Raw genomic sequence first — 20650 nt, 5'->3', positions numbered from 1 at the left:
CCTGTTTTGTTCCGACTTGGAATTGGCAAAGTTTATAAATAAAGCATGCGTCATGTAATGACTTTGTTCAGCTTAACATTTATTTTCGTACAGATATGCAGTGCACGTAATGCTCCTTACAGCAGTATAATGCCCACTTCTTTTAAAGCTAACACCGAAACTGATGCTATCTTGGGTCTAAAATTAACCCATTGAATAGTACTTAACCGCTTGTACGTGCTAGTGTTTCGCTCCGAAATCAAATTGTACACTTGTACATTATTAAAGAACATTGTGAATCTTGTGGTAATGTGCAAAATATTATCTGAGTAACTGCAATTAGGTACAGTTGGCTGGCTTTATTATAACACATTCCAACATGTACACTTTGTGAGTGAAATTTTAAGTACCTGCATTTCCGCGTTAAAAACGTAGTTGAAAAGCCATCTTTTTTCGTCGTCGGTAGAGATACAACGCTCTCGCGCAGAAATATGTTAATTTTCCTAACGCTACGGGTCATAATGATGATATAGAACCACTTATAGTGCCGTACGCGTCTGGCTTTTAAGCTGTCGTCTGGTGGCGACAGTCACACTGTGGACTTTGAACGCACCGAATTCACGGGAAAATTCTGTAATGAGTGTTTTTTGCAGGCTGTACCAAGACGTAAGTAATAAACAGGGTTTTCGGTTTTTGTGTTTAAGGTAGGCAGAATGCAAAATTCACTAATACGATCACTGTAGAAGAAATCAAAACTTCTGTAATTTCCAAACAATGAATGCCATTAAGCTTCAACTTGCATATGTGTTTTTTATAATGCATCCCTATTCACTTCCCGATAGTAGGATTGAAAGAACATAATCTCTCTGATGTGCGTGTCTTGTGGAGTCATCGACGATAGCCTGTCTGGAATAATAGACGGTCATGGGATCCACTGAAAGAATATTGCATGTCGCGCTTGGTTTCCCTTCGTGAGATTTTTGATAGTGTCGTAAGCCATAATATTATTCATTGTTTCTATACTGGTGCGGTTAAACTATGCGAGTGCCACCTGGGAATCACTAAAAGTTATCCTGTTTTGGCGCCTCTCGTAAAGAAGTAATAAATTCAATCGTGCACATGATATGGAAAGTGTTTCGGGCTGGTTGACAACATTTGTTTAGATAACTCAAATGCTTCTTCTTTATTGAACTGAAGTATAACAAATCCTTTAGTAGACGAATTAGTGTACTAGAGCCAGCCGCACAGGTATGTTTCGTGGATACCGGGTGTATAATGAAGATAGCTGTTGATGCTGAGCTACTTTCATAAACAGGTCTGGTTTTCTAATTAGACATTTTACTGACAGCTTTAATCATATGAGGGACGAGAGTACCCATGAAGTGTATTAGGCGCCGGTTCTCACAACTCATGAGCTTGCAGAAAGCCGAGGTGTTCCTGACTTTATTTAGCAAAGCGGTCCTGCTGTCTCGCACTAGAACCTTAATGATGCGCGATCTTTTATTCAGTCTCAAGACGCAAGTATCTAGGTCAGAATTTGGATAGGCTGACGACTGAGTCATCATTTGTTCATAAATTAGCTGAAATCGATGGATCCAAAGCTAGCATTTCTCATTCGTACGTTCGCAAGCAAAGTCAGAGTATTATCCGTGAATGGCCCTGCATGAACGTATGCGGCACCCTGAGAGGTTCACCTGTGACACCGTTTTCATCTGCTACAGCGCTTTCCCTGTCAAACAGAAAAGCACTCACAAGTGTGCTAGCAAAAGCCGTGAAGTTAAACCTCAGCAGGCCGAAAAGCAACTCAACAGTAGAAGATCATCCAGAAAGAAGCCAGACGCCTTTTGGTGCATATGATTGTGCGCGTTTGTGTACGCTTTATGGTACAGCGAAAGTGCCAACTCACCGCCTCGCTTTAAGCTGCGTTCCTGAATACCCAGCTTGTTCCCGTTGAACCATGTGTCCGTCTGCGCAGAGGCAAACACCAGTGAAGCTGCGTTCCTGGCCGGTGACCACGTCAATCCTGGATTGAATAATAAGATAAGTACTCCTGCAAGCACGTGGATATATATTTTACTCGTTAGCACATTTATATCTGTTGTTGTACTTGCTCACACATTTACGAGTTCAAGAGGCACATCGGCGTAGATCACTTGCGTAGTTTTCCTTCCATCAAAGATACGTTGACCTCGCATTGGTACAGATGACTTGTGCCTTATGAAGCTGAACTTTATTACACGCATGTTAACTGCAGTATCACAGCGTCAGACAGACTTCGCAGTAAGTGTGCTAACATCGCGAGAGGACCACAACAGAGAGTTTGTTTAGCAGTGGACTGTGATGCACACTATCTGCCAGGTATATGCGGCAATCTTTGCCACAATGAGCCACATGAATTCAGCTGCTGCAGCAGATGCTACTAAATGAACTGCAGCTGTTGTTTATGTTCTTCGCAAAGGCATTTAACATTATGTTATTTTCACCGACTCGCAAGCGTCTCTGCAGTCGCTGAAGTCACAGTGCACCTATGAGCAGACCGTCAATGGCATATAAGACAACTGCGCATTAAAGCTTACGAATTGAATCACAGCGTGATTCTCTCGTAATGATTCCCCCACATTTTGGCAACAAAGAAATATTCTTTCTCATAGCGTTGCCCGGAACTGCACACAGCAGTTCGACGGATTCAACACGATTTTCGAGGAAAAGCGAAGTCATTTTATCTGCTCTCGTATGGGGTTCGCAATAACCTGACCGGTGTGATTAAAACCATCGGTATGCCGGCTTACATAAAACTGACGCATCTTGCGACTTCCAAAAAACACGGGTCCCCAACAGACGAGGTCAAGCATGCTTCGACAGCATCATGCCCAACGTGGCTTACACAAGCTATATGAAAAGTGAACTTACGCTGACGGACTCAATTAATTTGTTTCTAATTTGCTTGTGCCCAATGTTTCAGATGGCATGCAGTTTGTTTTATGTGATTGCAATTCGTACTCTTTAGAAAAATTTCTGTCGTTGCGCGCAGTGAAAGCGCTTTTACTATTCTTGAGAATCACAATTTTTTTTAGAGGTTATGGCGATATTTTTAGTTCTTGTGGGGCGTCCTTTCGTGTGCATGCGGTCTTTGCAATTGTGTTGTATTATTAAATACATCATAGATCTTACCAAACAGCTTGAGCGGTACTCTGGGCAATCGAGCGAAAAAATAGTTTTTCTATTAATTCAGCATGTCGATCTATTGGCTGTCGATATACGTCGTACCTACATTCATTGACCTAAGATTTACCTGTTGACGCTTCAACTTTCCAAACTTACGAACACTCCGCGCTTCGAGTGAATGTCGAGTGAATAATCAAACTGCTGACCCAAAGGTTATCTGAAGATTTTGTTTTTGTCCGAAAGAACCTGTTCATTGTAAATAAAATTATTTCTGCTAGGTGTAGGTGATACTTTGAGTCCTTTTCTCTCTGTGTTTCCCTTTTATGCGAATACCCTTTCCTCCCATGCTGGATAGTCAACCAGCACAACACCTTGTTAACCTCCCTGCATTTCTTTACATCATTTCCTTCTGCACTTGATTTTTAAATCGTAAACGGAGCCGACAGTCCGAGTGCCTTGACCCCGAGCGCCAGGTCCAGGCCAAGGACAAGAGAGAAGGACAAGTGCCGGTGATGCCCCCTACATCAAAATCTACGTTTAGAATTGACTTTGACACCTTTGAAAAGTATTATCCATACGTCACGAAAGCGACTTGGCGGCACAAAAAGTACGTGTTGTGTACTGTTGTCGACACCATCAATTATATGATTAGCAGCTCGGTCACACGTTCGAAACGCGACGTCCCACAATCAAGGCGAAGCGGCCACTCTTGCATTGCTTTATTGCCCGTTTGAAGTCGGTGGTGCACGACAAATGTGGTTCAGTATATCTGGGAGAAATACTTTCCCTCCTGAAAATTGCCCATATGCCGATGACCACCATCGCAATGAAAGGAACTTCCTTTTTCTTATGTCTGCCAAAAAAACCTAACGCCAAAGAACCTTTCTGACTCAAAACTATCGAATAGAACTGTTAGGCGAACAACACTGCATGCCACACATTTGCTTGCGCCATAGTAGCACTATTAACTAGTGCCACTCAACTGGGTAATCCACTAAGCAGGGGCTTTGCAAAGCCCTGGTACACTTCAACGACACCAAGGAATATAAAACGTAAACAAGACACTCGGTATCTCCTTGCGCAAAAGGATGAGTACCCTCTCAACTGTGCTGTGCGGCGCCACTCGTTCGAACATTGCAAGCCTTGTGCAGGATAGGGACAGTATAAGTTGCGGCTGAAGCTACATCCAAAAGCTGTTACTGCGTATGCCAACCAGAGCCATTTACTAGGAAAAGAGTGGCGCATTAAGCCGTTCAATGTTCTAGGCGATTTCGAAGAAAAATAACAGAGCTATCATCATTTCATATGAAGAGCTTATTTTATAATGAGGCAGACACGTTTGTTGGAAAATGTTTTTGCTTCTTAAGGAGAAAAAGAAAATTTCTTGGCATAACGGGAGCAGAATGATGAGGAAGCAAATAAGCCCTGAACAGAGAAATTGCCGTAAAATATATTGCCATGTTTAGTAACATGCTAATTACAATATTCTATGCACTACTGTACGTATTTGGGGGTACTTCCTACCTTCAAAGTGACCACTATTGAGCTTCACCTCAGTAGTTTTTGCCACAAATGAATTCGCCCCAACTGCAGTATTCGCATCCAAAGTGAATGTTTAGAAATCATAATTAAATCTCACTAATTGCCCTCGCTAACCTCATAATTCGTGCTGTTTAAACATGTGTGCCACAAATTACTGGTTTATACCAGATACGCACATTTGTAATTGGTGCTATTCCAATTAAATAAACAAGAAAACTCATTAGTGTGGTGTTAAACTAACGTGTTTCTGAGAGAGCTTCGCATCAGAGATGATGCCGCCTACTCTCTCTCGCTTAGCTCAACAAGACACATCAATGATCAAAATGCCACATACATTGGTCAACACAATAAAACGGGGAAATAAAAAAAATGGTGAAGAAGGAATCATATCTATGGAATAACGCAAGAACGAAATGAAGTTTATGTAGCGGTGGTGGAGGTCGCAACGGGCCACTCACACCTGTCGATATGCAGCTGACATCGCTGAGCACTTCGATTTACCCTGCTCACAAAAACAGCAATAAGAAGCCTACAGCTCACGTGAGCTGAATAGCACAGCCACAATTCTCAGTGCGCAAGCCTTCGAATTCAACCTCGGTCGTCCCCAATTTCAACACCCAGTCACGTTTCGGCAAACTTGGAAATGGTTGATGTGAATTCACAGCCAAGGGATGCTATATAGTTCAAGTGAACACGGTGTGCCTCGCTTCGCCATAAACGAGCCTCCGCAGTCATGTGCGCTAGAGGAACTTCGGGATGCAGGGCGAATACTGAGGGAAGAATCTAGCGGCAGCAAACATTCCTGTAGTGACCCCAAACTCAAAGGAATCTTGAGTAAATTTTTTTTCACGCGCGTCATGTTATCTTCCAAGTGACTATGTCCTCGTCGAAAAATCAGTGTGCATGTCAGTGTCTTCTTCTTTCACCGATGGTTGCGTAGAAAACGGAAGTTTTTGGAGTGTTACAATAAGTTACTAATCCCTACGCTGGGTTGTATGACTGGGTCAGATTGGGTTATATTGTAATTACTCAAGAGCACATATTTGAAGGCATAGAAAAACCGATCAGGGAGCTGATACGAAATGAACACGACCCCACGAAGAATTAGGATACTTTATAGGACAATGGGACATATGGGTAGCACTTGACCATGTTCGCGAAAATGCCTCTCAGCAGCAAAGGGGCGCATTTATATTATTTGTTTGGTCCTTCCTTTTAAGTGAAGGTTTGAACACTTCATTTAAGAATAGTTTCGGGAATGAATACCAGGTAGTTACCAGCGTGCAAAATCGACTAAGAAATTCTTCCTTGTCGGAACGCTTCCTGATTTTGTCTCGCATTTGCTTTACATTAGCAAGTTCCAAAGACGCCCCATAAGTTATTCCTGTTCCCTGTATATTGATTCGCACCTGTAGCTCACAATAAGCACCCGTTTTTGTATCTTGAGATAATAGCTAGTCAGTAAAACTAAGCCTTGTTAATGCACGTGCAAAAGCATCCACGTGCAAAAAGGCACCAAGGAAGTTGGTATTGGATGCGCTGGCCAAAAAGGCACACAAAAATTTGGTTAAGGTCTTTGCTGTGCCACTTCGTCCTGCTAGGTTCGTTCAAAGAGAGAAGTGGTTACACATTATTGGTTATTGAGACCCTTGAACATTAATCAGAGGAATGAGTGCCACTTTTGGAGAAATATCGTGTACTGTCAGTAGGACAAATACGCCCCCCCCCCCCCAATAAATAAAATTCAGCGACTTGTTGCATAGAATTGATTAGGAAACCAAGTACTAATAAAAAGAGAAAGACATTTGAAACAGACGAGGACAACGTGTCTGTGTAATTATTCGCGTTTGGTTTTCCAGCAGCACACGTCAGACCAGACAGACCAACGCTTAGGCCTTCTGTTGTACAGAAACGTAATTAGTTGCAAACTACTTCTTAGCACCTTCATCTACTAATGCCACAAGAAATGGAATATTTGTTCATGAAGACAGTGGTCAGACATAATTTTCTATTAAGAGCACATACGGTCGATATTTCATCTGCGTTACACTCTTTGAATGAACATTTAGTGGCAGTGCTTCAAATACGTCTCATTTTTTTATAAACAAACGGCGTGGTGTAGAGAAATAAAATTTACTATAAGCTATTCGGAGCCCCCACGCGATGTGTATGGTTTATTGGAGCAAGAGAATTTAGGAACCTATTTTTTTCATAGAACACTAAAAAATTCAGGGGCATTGTAAAATATACATGCCGTCCTACAAAGGGTTACTTCACCCGTTTCGACTCAGCAGCGACAGAATACCTGGGCATTTAACAGGACTTCGATTTCATTGTTAGGCGCCGACAAGTAAGTTCGTGTATCTGACACTTGTTCTGTATAGCTTTTTTGTATTGTTGATAACTGCGTTTTGTTTTCCGTTTGCAGGAGAATTACATTGAAAAATGGCCTTGTGTAACTTGCTGTGGGGTAGCCGACGTTCTTTTTTATTATCAGTTGTTAAACAGCAAATAAATGTAACTTAGAAAGAAGGTAAGGCGTGCAGAAACGTATAATAGAAAAGAGAACGAGACACTACAAACGCCGGTTCTCTTCTCTGGTTCTGTTGTCTTGTGTCCATGTCTGCTGCACGCTTTACCGTCTTTTACGATGACTTCCTGTCAACTAGCTCAACTTTGTCTGGTTCTACAAATGTAATATAGAATCCAGCCTTAGCAACGGAAGAAAGAAAAAACGAAAGGAGGCGGAAGTGAGAAAATATCTTTCCAAATTGTCATTTTTTTTTCACTTGCTGATGGCGAATGGACATGAGTTGCTGTGCTGGAAAAGGCACATATGACAGAAAGATAAGGCAGAAGGAGCGTGCGCCTGCCCTCTACCTCGTCTTTCGGTTTCGCCTGTTTTCTTTCGCACTACGACGTGTGTGAGGAAGGTGTCATATCTTTGCTGATGTTAGACCTGCTACCCGATAATTTGTTTTTATATTTTATGCATCAATTGTGAATAGTAGAAGTAAAAAAAGTAACGCATAATCATGGAGCTGCTAGTTTGTAAAAAAAATTTTAACTATATCTACAAGAAATGCAATGGTAGTGAAAGTCGCATCAGATTTTCGAGCAGTATGGTGCTATGTCTCAACAACACAAAGGCATTCATAGGACGTATGCCTAAGGCCCGCCCATCCATCAGCGCCTATGCAGACGTCAAGGCAGCGTGGACACCGACTCGTGACGGGTCCGAAGAAAGGCCACCACACCATCATTACCTGGTAGTATGAGCTGAGGATGAAAGCGGGACCCCTATCTAACGCTGCCAAACAACAAGAGCGACCTGGGATTCACAGTTAATTAGACTTTGCCACGAGGCAAGCCTACACCCCTCCATCATTCCCTAGTCAGAAGTCAATGCAGCGTGGCCACCGACTCATAACGGGTCCACAACAGGCCACCAACCCCACCAATACCTGACCACCTGAACTAAGGATGAAGGAGGGGGGGGGTGGTGCTAGGCTTCCAATGGTACGAAACAATGACGGCGACTTTGGATTCGCCGGTTGCAATCCTGCCGCACATTCCAAACCATCGGGCTTCGGAGACAGGGTCACTGCGGAGTATTGGGAGCATGGGCGTGGTATCGCAACGAATCCGACGATTGTGATTGGCTGCTGAAGTCTTCAGATTCCCTAGTCGACTCGCTTAGGGAAGACGACGGTGTTAAAAGCAGATGCTTCTAGAGTAGGGTGGGGGGGGGGGGGCAGAGGGCCCTTATGTGAACTGCGATGTTCAACTTGCTCCTGCATGGAGTGGACTTCCGTAATTGGACCCGTGTAACTAAGCTAATAAACCCTTTTTCCTTCATTCCTACAACCTGACGTAGCCGTCTATGGACTTGGTGGATCCCTTGCCCTAACACTACCATAAGCCACAACAATGGACACGATTGCGCCTACGCCGCTACTTTCCGGAGATGGTTAGCAAAGCTTATCAAGCTGGAAGCTTCTTCAATATGATCGTATGTGATGGGTGGCGAATAAATGTAGCACGCTAACAAAAAACGTTAGGACGAAGTGAATACACAGAGGAAGTCAGTTACTATGCATGTGTGTTTGTGAGTATGTGTGTGGGCGGGGGAGGTGCATCTGCGTCTTCTCTCTCAGCATCAACCATAAACAAGCAGTATTTCGCTTTCGCTTTTTCTCCATAACCTTGTGTGTATATCCAGTTTATTTCTTTTGAGAAAGCGTTTTTTCTGCGTGATAAATAGTTATAGATCAATAGTTAGTCCGCCTTGCGATTGTGGCGGTCTCCTTGCTTGTTCCTTATGTTCTCTGGCGCCTTATATGACAATACCTGACCAAGAAGCCCAAAGAGCAAGTTTCCACTAATTGCTACATGAAGTCCCTAAAGCAATATTTTTTGCAGTGACACCTCTATGCTTAACCAAAGCGAACATTTACGAACTGAAATGAATGTTTAATGCCGTTCATGGTTTTATTTGACTGTCAGCTTCTGTTTTATTCAGCTTAGATAAACTATCATTTTAAAACTTCAGAAATGTCAGTGTCGAATACGTTGTCTTCCTTGTCACTTGCATATGCTAACTAAAAAAATTAGACGACGTTTAATATTCGCCTTTAAGAGTGGAAAGCGACTGCATTCAAAGATCCCTGACTGCTTCTCACACTTCCCGGTAACTGCAGCTTCATCATCAGCCTATTTTATATCCACTGCAGGACGAAGTCTTCTCCATGCGATCTCCGATTACCCCTGTCCTGTGCCAACCGATTCCAGCTAGCGCCTGAGAATTTCTTAATTTGATCACCCCATCTAGTCTTCTGCCGCCCTCCACTTCGCTTCCCTTTTCTTGGAACCCATTATGTAAGCCTAATGGTCCACCGGTTATCCTACGGCTTACATGACCTGCCCTGCTCCATTTCTTTCTCTCAATGCCAATAAGAATACCGGCTATCACTATTTGCTCTCTGATGGGAACCGCTCTCTTCCTGTCTCTTAACGTTACGCCTAACATTCTTCGTTGCATTGATCTTTGCGCTGTCCTTAACTATAGTTTTCGAGCTTCTTTGTGAGTCTCCAAGTTTCTGCCCCGTATGTAAGCACGGATAGAATAGATTGATTTTACACCTTTCTTTTTACAGATAATAGTAGGCTTCCAGTCAGGATCTGACAATGTCTGCCGAATGCGTTCCAACCCATTTTTATTCTTCTGTAAATTTTCTTCTCATGAGCAGGGTTCCCTGTGAGTAATTGACCTAGGTAAATGTACTCCTTCACAGACTCTAGAGGCTCCCTGGCCTTCCTGAACTGTTGTTCCCTTGCCCGGCTATTGATCTTTGTCTGTCTTATGCATATTAATCTTCAACCCCACTCTTATACTCTCTCTGTTAAGGTCCTCAATCATTTGTCGTAACTCGTCCCTATTGTTGCCGAACAGGACAAAGTCATCTGAAAATCGGAAATTGCTGAGATATTCACCGTTGATTCATAGTTATAAGCCTTCCCAATTTAATAGATTCAATAGTTCTTCCAAGCACGCAGTGAATAGTATTATAGAGATTGTGCCCCCTTGTCTGACCCAGCTCTTTATAGGTATCTTCCTACTTTTCTTGTGGAGAATTAAGCAAGCTGTGGAATCTTTGTAGATACTTTCCAACATATTTATGTAAGCTTCCTGTAGTTCTTGATTATGCAATGCCTCTATGACTGCTGTTATCTCTACTGAATCGAAAACCCTTTCGTAATCTATGAAAGCTATAAAGAGACACTGATTCCGCTCGGCGTATTTCTCGATTACTTGATTGATGACATAGATGCGATCCATGGTAGAGTATCCCTTCCTGAAACCTGCCTGTTCCCTTGTTTCACTGAAGTCCACTGTTTCCCTTATTCTATTGGAGAATATCTTGGAGAATATTACTTTTACTAATGTAAGTAAGCTAAGGAGCCTATGATTTTTCCATTCTTTAATGTCTACCTTTTTGTGGATTAGTATAATATTGGCATTCTTCCAGTTCACTGGGACTCTTGAAGTCGATACACAGTTTGTATAAAGCGTCTCTAGTTTTTCAAGCTTTATCTCTCCTCCATGTTTCATTAAATCGACTGGTAGTCGATTTCCTCCTGCCGCGTTTCTTTGTTTCATGTCTTGCACGGCCTTCTGACTTCATCGCTATGTATAGAAGGAGCCTCTGTAACCTCTCCATTACTATCTTGAATGGAGGTATCATTGCTGCTTTTCGTAAAGTACATGTCATTATAGAATGCTTCCGCTGCTTTTACTATATTTTGGAAAGTGCTGATGATGTTACGCTGCTTCTCATTCACTACATACATCTTGGTTTCTCTGATGTCACGTTACTTTCTCACTGATTTCAGTCTCGATCGATTATTTATGGCATCCTCAGTCTTTGTCACGTTATAATTTCCAATATCCCTTATTTTCTCCTTGTTGATTAGTTCTGACAGTTCCGCGGATTCTATCTGATCTCTTCAGTTGGACATTTCCATTCTTTGTCGCTACTTTATTACGTCCTTTGTTAACTGGGAGAGCTTACCTACTGGTTGCCTTGGTAGCCTACCTCCCACTCAATGGCTGCTTCAGAAGCCAGCCTAGTTACGGTTTCATTCATTGCCTCTATGGCATCTTCATCTTTCTGTTCTAAGGCTGCATATTTGTTTGCAAGTGCCAACCAGAATTGGTCTGCTTTTACCCTTACTACGTCTAGGTTGGCCTGTTTCTTCTTGATCAATTTTACTTTTGACCTTACTAATGTATGATGTGAGGTCATGTAGGCCGCACTGACCTGGAGAAGCAAAGTAGAAGGGTGTGTCTAAAAACTAATGTGCAGAAAACTAAAGTAATGATTACCAGTCTCGGAAGAGAACAGCAGTTCACGATAGGTAGTGAGGCACTGGAAGTGGTAAGGGAATACATCTACTTAGGACAGGTAGTGACCGCGGATTCGGATCATGAGACTGAAATAATGAGAAGAATAAGAATGGGCTTGGGTGCGTTTGACAGCCAGTCTCAGATCATGAACAGCAGGTTGCCAATATCCCTGAAAAGAAAAGTGTACAACAGCTTTGTCTTACCAGTACTCACCTACGGGGCAGAAACCTGGATGCTTACGAAAAGGGCTCTATTTAAATTCAGGACGACGCAACAAGCTATAGAAAAAGGTATAATGTGTGTAATGTTAAGGGATAAGAAAATAGCAGATTGGGTGAGGGAACAAACGCGAGTTAATGGCATCTTTCTTTAAATCAAGAAAACGGAATGGGCATGGGTCGGACATGTATGAGTAGGAAAGGTAACCGATGGTCATTCAGGGTTACGGACTGGATTCCAAGAAAAAGGAAGCGTAGCAGGGGGCGGTAGAAAATTAGGTGGGTGGATCAGATTAGGAAGTTTGCAGGGACAGCCTGGCCACAATTAGCACATGACCGGGGTAGTTGGAGCAGTATGGGAGAGGCCTTTGCCCTGCAGTGGGCGTAGCCATGCTGCTGAAGATGATGAATGTATGGTCACTGCATTTTACCCTACCTAATACTTCTACATCCTACACTATCCTGGGATCGGCAAAAAGTGAAAAGTCTATTTCATTTCTTGTTTCACCATTAAGGGCTTTTCGGGTCCACTTCCTGTTGCTATTTCCACTTTCTGCGGTTCCTGAACAAGTATTCATTATTCGTAGGTAATTTCTTTCCGCGAATTCTACCAGCACCTCTCCTGGACTGTTCCTAGAACGCACGCCGTAGTTGTCAATTGCTTGTTCACCAGCCTGCTTTCCCCCCACTTTTTCATTGAAGTCGCCCATGACTACAGCATACAGAGTTTGCACTTTACGCATCGCTAATTCAACATCTTCATAAAGCTGTTCTTTTTCTTCATCATCGTGACTGGAGGTTGGCGTGTAAATTTGTACTACCTTTATTCTACACCTTCTATTCAGTTTTATTAGGGCTACTCTACCCTCTCATTCTAGCTGTAGATTTTTTCAATGTTGCCCGCTATGTACTTATGGATTAGGAATCCTACTCCGAACTGCTCCTTATCTGGTAGTCCTCTACATCAGAGGAAGTGGCCATTTGTCAGCACTGTGTAAGCCTCACCATTTCTTCTAACCTCACTCAGGCCAATGGAATCCCAAACTATGACTGATAGTTCCTCAAAGTTCCTATGCTAGCGTCACTCGTGAGGGTTAGGGTGTTAAGCATTGCAAAGGTGAGTTTCCATTGGCGGCCTGCCCGGGTCCAGAGATTCTTAGCACCCTCTGCGGCGTTACAGGTCTGACCGCCACCTTGGTCAGGTGCTCCGCTGGTGCTGGGGACTTAGGGCCATTGGTTAATCGAATGAGTCATTTGGGAGGTAGTGATCGAATACTGCACCAGGGAGGCCGATTCCTGTCCAGATGAGGGAGTGTCTTGTTGAAGCTTGGTGGGTCTTCCTAATTTGGTTGTACCTGGATTAGAATAGCCGCACTGGCTCTCGGGGTTTTTGCCGGTATCAGGCGGCAATCCAAGATTGACACTGGCTACGTATTCGGAGGGTACGCATGCTCCTGGGTACGTATTAACGAAGTTTTACTGTTTCATATTATTGCCCACAAACCTTTAAGTGAAATACACAATGAACAACTCACAATAACCAGTACAACAAATTGATTACACTTAAGATTTTGATTGCTGGGCTAGTTCTAGAGCCAATTGCCGCTCCGACCTTTCTGAGGAAGTCTTTGCCAGAGACCTGCTCATGGCACTGTCCATTGTGAGGCTGAGCACACCTCGCCACTAGGAACTACTAGTTGTGTGCCTTTTTAACCCTGCTAAACTCTTTTACACTTTGCATTGCTATGTCGGAGTGTAAATAAAGACACCCAACATAACTTTCGAAAACTTGGCTTACTTATAACTACCATCTACAGGTCGTGCACCAGCTCCCGAGAAATTACTTCATCGAGTAGACGTTCCAACACAAGACAGCTGAACTCTGCTTGAATGTCATCCACAGTATAATCCATATTTTGCCCATCTTCAAGTGGCAGTGCTGCTGCAATTGATCACGATCATGCCACTGACCAAATAATCGTTGGCTTTGAATACAACACAATACATTTAGTGTTGCCAAAAGGGCACCGCGAATAGGCGAGGTGCAGCTGTTATAGCTACTCCATAAAACAACAGTCATTGCGCTCGTGGGTTTTGACCACAGAACATGAAAAATCGTGAAAACATACGGTGTCAATCCGGAACTTGATCGTAAATACATCGAAACCCGCGATAACGGAATCCCACGACAACACAATATTTTCGTATGCCCTGGGAACGCCCATACAACTCATTGCTTTTCATACCTCCCAATAAAAAAAATGGCGCTGTGCTACAGTCGCACGTCTACGTAATTTGCCGGAACGTAACCCCACAAGGCGAGCAGACTCCAAAATGTGCTCAAATGCGATTTAATTGCACTACAATTGTGTACAACACCACCACGTTACACTTTCGCCGGCGCCGCCATTTTTCTTTACTAAAACAACCAAGCACCGGAAGCGATCGCGCCAGAAACACGTCATGGCCGCCATATTGTTTGCTGATCGCCCGTTTGGAGCAGCAGCATGTTGCTACCGGCATGCGACGACGGTTTTTGCACACCTAGTGCAGTGCGCAATGTGCGTCTTGGTGAGAAAAATGGAGCAAGAGCAAGGAAATCCACGTGCCACCAACGCCGAATTCTTTATGGCGCTTGAGATGGCGGTCGCAGCATGGAGTGCCGCACAGTGGGCTGCGATTTAGCGATCGTCCGGGAATACGCATTCCTTGCTTCAAGAACGCTAGTTTTGGTGCTGTATCCGACCGGCATCGCAGGCGGATTCTGCGCCGAACATATATTTGCGCGAAGGCTGTAATCTCGATCGATAGCCTTCGGGTACACGAGATGAAATCGCTTTTGCGCTCGGCACCGATCGGGTTGGCACTTATGGGCAACTGCGTGCGCTGGAGAAATGCTGATGCATGTGCGCGGCACTGTTTCTCTGCGTCCGATGCTGACTTACGCAGAATCTCGCTAGAGTGATCTCATCTCCGAAATCAATTGACCGAGAATGCTACTGCGTGGCAGTGCTGCCCCTGCTGATTGAGGCATGCAGTACACGTTGTACTGCCGGCAATGTGTTTCTATGTCCTCGCAAGCTTGCCAAAGTAGGCTAACGAAATGTTGAGAGTAAACTTGCGTTCTGCGACGCATTCCCTATCTGTCCTGTCTCATTTCGCAACAACGAAATTCTCGCGTAAGTGATTTTTTTCGCATTCCCCCCCGATTTCGTTATTACGACTTTCAACTGTATCTGCGGAAAATCGGGCAGTCTATGACCAAATTCTGATACTTTGTAGGGGTGCCCAAAGAAAGTCTATGTAACCGCAATGTTTAACGGGAAACGCTGGCGGTGAACGCTATGCACGAAGGTGAGGTTTCTGGCAGAAACGCGGCGTCTTGCGTTGGCCGTGGACGTGCGGGGCCGAGCGCCATCTGGATGGTGTTGCAAGGAGCCGGAGGCGCCGCTTCATGGTTGGTAGAAACGCTGGAAAAGGGGTTTGTGTTTAACTTGCTGCGTAACAGGATTATATATTCTCCTATATTCAAATTACTATCAGTCGATATATCATGTCAGTAGGTTGTGCGCAAGTCGTACTCGGCGATTTTTCTGACGTATTCTGCTTTGAGAAATTTCATTAGTTCAGTAACGTATCTGCGCTATACTGAGGGCTTGCGTTGTTGGCCATGCACCGTCGGAATGGTTTTAAGCGCACAGGGCAGTCGACATTGGACGTTGGACGCCGATGCCAGATTTTCTGCCACGCGGCGCCCTTAACATTGTCGTGTTAAAATGGTAGCGGAAGCAATTCATTTCAGAGCGCATTTTGAGTCCGTAATCGCGGAATGTGGTACTAAATGCAGCATTTCAATAAGCAGGTTAGGTTATTGCACCGACTGATTTATTTCTTTACATGTTCGTAAAGTCGTTACTGTCAATAAGTAAAATTTTGAATAAGGTATTGGAAGCATATTTAATTCTATGCCACTGCCATAAAGTATGTCCAGCAAAACATCTTACCCCATGTTTTCAGTAATATTAAATAGACATCGCAAGAGCAAGCGGCGCCTGTCAATGTGTTTTACGCCACCGTTTTGTGCAAGTTACTAAACTCGAAGCATTTGCCATGAATAGAACGGAAAGGAACGTGAACGTAAAAATAATACATTCTTTGCTTAATTTGTACCAGCATTCCCTCTGTGAAGCTTCGACACCCTTCCATCATGTCTAATCAATTGGTCCACCAGTATGTCTTAAGCATAATCTGCAGAAACTATCTAATTCATTGCACCACAATTTCAATACAAAAAAAAATGTTTCCCTATATGCTATGTACACTTTCATTCAAGCGCACCTATTTTATTGTGGCAAACAATGAATATTTTTGTTGTATTCTTGAATGCAACAGCCACAAGTGTTTATATTCCGTTTGGTGGCAGCACATTTCCATTTCTTGCTTCAATTGCTTTACATGCATCTGCTGGTGGGCACCTTCCTCTTAGACATGAGCATCAGTGAAAACGTTCGCATTGTGTTGCATGCAACTAAAATGGCCAAGTAACCACGACGCATGTGCGATCGACTGCTTGTATGCGAAAAAGGCGCACCAAAAGCTTGCGAAAGTACCAAAACCATAACAGCTTCAAGTTTGTCAGTGTGCACAAATGTGGAATCTGTTCCCGCGACAGCACGATGCGAGCTTTACTGCAATCAGCAAGATTGCTGGCGTGGAGAGCCAGAAGACAGGCAAAGGTTTAGTTGGGTTGAGCTGACCCATTTGTTCTTATCAGCATCAAGCCTTGTATTTCTTGTTACGCCGGCCTGTCCATACACACACACACACACAAAAAAAAAAAAAAGAACAGTCATACCAGCAGCGCTATAAGTACACGTGCTGGGTCGACGGCATCGCAGCAAAAGCAGGAACGCCCGGCTACGCTTGCTGCAGTGTTCCAAGTGCTCTCTGTGGCACGTTGATACCGCCAGGCGCAAGGCAATGAATCGGAAAGAACAACAAAGCCTGATTGGCCTGCTTTCGTGCTCGCACCGTCGATCTCCTCTTTCATTTCTGCTTCTCGCGTTTTTTTTTCCTGTATGAGCCTCTTGCAACCCGCAGCTGCTATAGTGCCGCGGCGGAGTACCGTTCTTTTTTACCTCACCACCTCTGTTAACAGAGTGGTCAGAGCCGCATTCGATAAATACACAAACGTTGCATCGATCAGCGTTCCCTTAGTGTTTCCTGACACATGAACTCAGTGCCCAAAGGAGGCGAAGGCCCAGAGCGGGAGCAACGTGGAGATAAGCTGGTAGATTGATGTTTCCGCTTGCGTAAACCTTTCTTGCGACGACTCTTCCGTCAAGCAAGACACATTAGTCTTCATTTAGGCTGTCGCCTAGGGGACATTGGGAAGCCTTGTGTACTTGCACAACCTCACGAAATCATTTCGCTCAATAAAAAGAAACTGAGATGTCTGTTAACCAAAGGTACGAAGGAAACACTTAGGCAATTCCCTTAGCCAAGAGTGCAAGAGCCCACATTTTGTAGAGCATCCATAAATGTCCGTGAACTGGAACACCTTCAAAGTTGTATGGTGGATTTTGTGAGCAATTGGTACGTTGATAATGGAAACCTCCCCAGTACCTGCCATAACATAAGGTAAACACAAAAGTATAATCTGGAAAAATAGCTTTGTCACATCGCCTGATTGATAAAATTCGTCGAACATGTACAGAAACGTGCAGCGGCTACGCGTTTTCTGGGGCTATTCTACTTCTCATGCAAACTAGTTCAGTGCTGAAGCTCTGGACGATGAGATATGCTGGAACTGTGAATATAGTCTCGTACAGAATAGGAGGACTCATCCGAAAGTGATTGTCAAAGCCAAGCGGCGACTTCCCGTTAGATCAGAGGAAATATGCCGCAGGCGCACATATTGGTCGTATCTAGGGACAGGAGCTTCCGGTTTCTACCGATAAATACCGAGGACTGCGTCCCGATAGCAATTCTGAGAATTCGGTTTAACTAAGAAGTGCAGAATTTCGGAATTCATCATGGCTCATTACACAGGGTCCGCACAAAGTGACCTGACCCTCCAAAGTGCAATAGGCACTTCACTGCTGTCGAAGCACTAAGTTATATTAGTTTCGATGCAATCATAACGACGATCAATAGTAATGAGCCATCAAAACAGGTTCACCCTGACATGAACATGCAGATTCCGAGGCTTTAAATAATCTTGAGCGTTTGATTGCACAAAAAGAATTTTCTTTTGGTTGATGAACTTTTGGAAACGTTGACCAGACTAAAAATATGTGGCCGGCATCTTCACAGCTTTAAGATATGCGAATGCAAAATAACGATAGCTAAAGTTTCTTTACAGTCATTCAAAAGTTGGCTAGAATGCATGGCGCAGTAAGTCGCAGTAAATGTTGACTGAAAAAATAAAAAAAACAAATGAAATATGGCGTTGCCATCCAGCCAGAGATAGAGAGTGAAGAGAACATTCTTTCAGCGTTGACATACACTTTCACCAAGTGTTAGCGTGCCTATTGCCACTTTAACAAAATACATTAAGGAGAAATAGACTGGTTTTGCATGACTTGACTGTGACATACACAATACATGAGACGCCATAAAACAGACAAGTATACAAGTACGAAAGAAAAAATACATAATTTTTTTTTGCGAAACCTTCATCACCGAGTTGGTATTGTGCCAACCAGCCCTAGGGACACCAATTTTACCGTTATGACTGGGCCCGAGCTTTGGCGCGAGCCCAAGGTGAAAAGTTTCCCCGAAGGGTTCCTTTTATTGAGACTAGCTATAGCGGACCTACGTAGCCTCCGGGCCGGGAAAGTTTACCGGCGGAACGTCCTCCACCACTAGTCTCTTATCGGAATTCAATAACTTTTCGTTCCAAGAGTAACGAAACCGCAGTCGTAAAATGTTACCCGAAAAGCTCAGGGCGTTGTTTCTGACCAAGCTCTCATGAGGTCAATGGCTTTCGCTAGCATCGAAACCAGAAATCAGGCGGTTTTACTTTGAACAGTGTGTCTTAAACGAATGTAAGAAATAATGAACGCTGCTCCTAGCCAACACCTTCACTTTTGTGCAAAGTATTGTCGAGGGGACAAGAGAGGCTGTAATATATTAACAGGTATTTACAACGCATTCACTGACAGACGAGATGTAGCACAGTCCGCGAGAAATCAGCGAACGTCGTTGTCGTCTTGTGTACTGTCCTCAGCTTGTCTCTGGCTGCGCTTGGTAACATGACCCCAAGCGGCTCAGGCGCCGTCCGGGTGCTCGCTAGATCGTCCGAGTGGTATCACTTGAGGCGGGTGACGTGGACGACGTCGGTGGAAGGCCGAGACATGTTGGAATAGAGAGGTGTGATTTCGTATGTGACCTCGATCACTTGGCGCAAGACATGGTATGGGCAGAGTAAGATGAAATATACTTTTCCTAAAGGTCCACTTGCCGTGGCGGTGGGGCGATGCCGCCAGGGTTGAAGTTGGCATCGTGGTGACGGGCACTATAGCAGCATCGACGCTTTTCGTGCGAAGCGGTAAGGCGCAGGTGGGTAATCTGGCGTGCCTCTACAGCTCTGAAGACGGCGTCACGGGCGTATTCTCACGACATGTCAAGAACGGCGGGAAGGAGCGTGTCAAACGGCAACGTGGGGTTTCTTCCGTACAAAAGATAACACGGAGAAAAACCTGCACAGTCATGTCGGCAAGAATTATAAGCAAATGTTACGAAGGGAAGAGCGACTTACCAGCCACAATGGTGGGCAGAAACAAAGATAGCAAGCATGTCTTTCATAGTTCTATTAAGACGCTCTGTGAGGCCATTGGATTGAGGGTGGAACGCCGTTGTCAACTTGTACTTTGTAGCGGTGGACTGAAAGAAGTCGTGGACAACGTTTTATATGAAATAGCGGCCCCGGTCTGTGAGGAGATGTAGAGGAGCACTGTGGGGAAGTACAACGTCTTCGAGGAGAAAGTCGGGGGTGCTGATTGCACAGATGGGTGGGAGAGCCCCAGCGATCGCGTACAGGGTCTTGCAGTCGGTAGCAACTGATATCCATTTATTTCCGCAGGCAGCTAACGGGAAAAGGCCAATAAGACTAAGACCAACCCTAAAGACTGACACCAATAGCACGTCAAGGGGTTGAAGGCAGCCAGCTGGCAGTACTGCTGGTTTCAATTGCTTGTTGGGTGCCTTGAGAAGCGTCTAAATGAGATGTGGAATTGCCTATCAGAGTGAAGAGCGATACAAATGACCCTTAGTTATCTATGTTCATTTCGAAGATTATTGCGCTTGTTTTACACCACGAGCGTTGCATATAAATCCCAGTATGAATTGAAAGCGTAAGGAGCTATATTTTACGGCGCTTTCAAACGTTTAGTTTTCAGCCGAAATCTAGTTTTATGCGTGCAATTTTAAGCAATTCGTAGATAGCGGTTCCGAATGAAGCACTGCAAGCAAACAAAAAAAAATGTGTCCAACCATATCACATAAAGATAGATTGCTTCCTGTGAACACTCCCATGGCAGCTATTTATAACCGCGTATTCATGGAAAGAATAAACAGTGGACTTGACGCAGTTGAGGCAGTCGGTGTAGCTAGCGCTGACGCAGAAACAGGCGTTATTTTTATTAGTGTTGAATCTCTGGTAACAACCTGAGAGCGTATTATGAAGGGACTATCGTGAAGGTCTCTAGATTGATTTGACAACCTGAAGTTCCCAAGTGTGCAGTCAAATTATTTTCCCTTTAGTTGTTGTACATCAATCGTGGGTATACCAAGAGGGAACTGGCGTATTAGGTGGAGATATCGATGTTTGCCCGAT

The 20650-nt window shown here is 44.1% G+C and overlaps 1 long non-coding RNA gene across 1 annotated transcript in view; it reads right to left on the bottom strand.

Moving 5' to 3' along the window:
- Positions 1-1887: 1887 nt before the first annotated feature.
- LOC140218359 (uncharacterized) overlaps positions 1888-20650 on the bottom strand; it is a 284811-nt gene continuing 266048 nt past the window's right edge. The window contains exon 4 of the long non-coding RNA XR_011894638.1: positions 1888-2002. This is a non-coding gene — a long non-coding RNA (uncharacterized lncRNA). The remainder of the gene's footprint in view (positions 2003-20650) is intronic.

Source organism: Dermacentor andersoni, chromosome 5 (genome assembly GCF_023375885.2).
Source record: "Dermacentor andersoni chromosome 5, qqDerAnde1_hic_scaffold, whole genome shotgun sequence".
Taxonomy (NCBI): Eukaryota; Metazoa; Arthropoda; class Arachnida; order Ixodida; family Ixodidae; genus Dermacentor; species Dermacentor andersoni.
The sequence above is the reverse complement of the archived record's forward strand: the minus strand, read 5'-3'. Positions and strand labels throughout refer to the sequence as shown.